Genomic DNA, 2,263 nt, shown 5'->3' with positions numbered 1-2,263 from the left:
CCCCCCGGCCCCATCTCTCCCTGCACAAAGCGGCACTGGAAAATTCCACAGCGCTCCTATGGAAAACGCGGAGTAATTAACTCATTCTGATATGAAGCCTTTTAAGACGAGACCTTTGTGTCCAACATATTTTACTGTTCCACTCCTCTTCTACTGTCCTATATTAATCAAAGCTGTAACCCCTGTTGTCTTTGCACTACGAATCAGAATGTGCCCCTGGCGAAGAATGAGGGAAAAGTCAACAGGAATTAAGTTTCAGTGCAACTGTTTACTCAACTGTGGCCTGCAGTTATTGAAATTTTATCCGTGGTTTTGTGTGACTACTGCAGTAATGAATTCAGCATGGCTGTGATTTTCTCACTGACGGTATTCTCACTTCAAGTAAAACCTGTAGGATGAAAACGATCGAAACAACCAAAGTCTATGCATTTAGCATCATCCATTTTTCTGACTTGCTTAATTAGGGCAGCTTTCTGTCTTAGGGTGGCAAACGGGGTCCTCCGCAAGCGTTCCGTTTGCTCTGAGTGGGGTTTTTTTTTTCTTCTCCACAACAACCTGCTAAAAAGATCACTGCACACTTAGGGGAGTCTTAACCAGCTGCCAATCGCTTCTTTAAAAGGTTTTAAGAATGCTTATTGCATTAAGAAAGCGCAGGTTAGGCGGAAGCGTATTCACCACGGCTCCGCCGCAGCCTTTGTTCCCAAACATGTTAATGATACGTGCCCAGCACTTGGCTCTGAAATTTCCTCAGAGGGTTTCAAAATTTTATCAGGGAGAAGAAAAAGACAAAACATATTATGCAGATAATTTACACCGGTGAACTTGGGTCACTTCCTCAAAAATACCCCAGTTGAAATACAGAGGCAGAAGGCACAATTTGGTTCCGATTCTTCTGAACTGAGGAGGGCTGACACGGGATGTATTTATTTATTTATTCAGACATTTTGCGGCAGCAGATACCTCCGCAGCCCCTCTTGCTAATAGAAAACATTCTGTTGGGAGAGGTTGCTAGGTTATAGTAAAATTTGTTGCAAACCCAAAACTTAACATTAGTGTATTTTCCACCCTGTGACATATTTTGGAAACCAGTTATTTGTATACAGCGGTTCACCCAACTGCTGCTAACCAGACTCAGCTCATTCAGGCAGTGGAAGCAAGCCCTGATCTTTGGCTATTTCCAGGGGACGGGTAAAAAGGAGCCCCAGAAGGCAGGCCCGGCGCTTCCCTTTACATTAACAACTGCAAACCCTTAGGGACAAAAATGTATAGAATGTCACAGACGAGTCCTAAAAGCACCCTCTGGCTGGCAAATGCGAAGGAGTGGGCTGGGGTGGTAAATGCTTCATGCTTTTTCTCTAAGTAGGAAACTTGTAATACATCTTACGGTACCTGTTGCTGCTGAAGATGTGCTAAATCTGCAGCCCCAATCTCAACTGAAGGTGTCTCGCCGTTTGATCGCGCTTCCCGCAGGCTGCACTCTAGTAAGTGGTTGCCACCGCTCGCTCCATTCTGAATGGCTGAACCATTACTTTTTGTCTCAGTCCCAGATTCTTGCATCATGACTCAAAAACCTGAAATAATTTAGGGGAGGGGAAAAAAAAAAGCAGCTGTTAAAACAGTTGCTGTATATAAGGAGACATGCCCTGTTTTAAATCCTGCCAAAACTGTAAACATTTGTCATTTCCCTTCATACCATTTATCTTTCATTAATGGTTCGTGCTACTAGTTTATGTTTATTTATCTGTTTGGTACAGCTATAATTTTAGTAAGTTAGCTCTCTTCTAAATATAGTATTATTTGCTCAACATCTTTTTTCCCTTAGAGAAAAAAAAATATTTTTGAACGAACACACAGAATCCATAATTAAATTTCTCCAGTTACATCTGGACGCTTTCCTTTGAAACGGATGAGTCATTCTTTGCAACAGATGATGGACACCACCAAAACCTCGACGCACACTACGCAGGGGCAGGTAGCTGAGGCAGAGCATTCACAATTCCCACACTCACACCACGATATTGCCCGATTAACACCTTTGATTGCTCTGAAGCAATTTAGGCCGAGTCTGAGATGCGCTGGACACCATCGGTTTGGGGCAAAACTGCTTCAACTGCTCAACAGAATTGGGCTTTTGGGCAATTTTCGTGGCTATGGATTTGGTCTTACTTTGGATGCGCTACGGCAGCACGGTGAAGAGCCTCCTGCGTTATTTGGCTAAACATCATCTCAGCAGCCACAGCTGCTCACAGCCAGCCCACATGGC

General features: G+C 43.8%; 1 pseudogene; it reads right to left on the bottom strand.

The window, feature by feature from the left end:
- Positions 1 to 1,389: 1,389 nt before the first annotated feature.
- Positions 1,390 to 1,560, bottom strand: LOC104500637 (annotated as a pseudogene).
- Positions 1,561 to 2,263: the final 703 nt, after the last annotated feature.

The sequence above is a fragment of the Buceros rhinoceros genome, unplaced genomic scaffold, assembly GCF_000710305.1.
Source record: "Buceros rhinoceros silvestris isolate BGI_N320 unplaced genomic scaffold, ASM71030v1 scaffold45959, whole genome shotgun sequence".
In the NCBI taxonomy this organism is placed as follows: domain Eukaryota; kingdom Metazoa; phylum Chordata; class Aves; order Bucerotiformes; family Bucerotidae; genus Buceros; species Buceros rhinoceros.
This window is presented reverse-complemented; position numbering and strand designations above follow the sequence as displayed.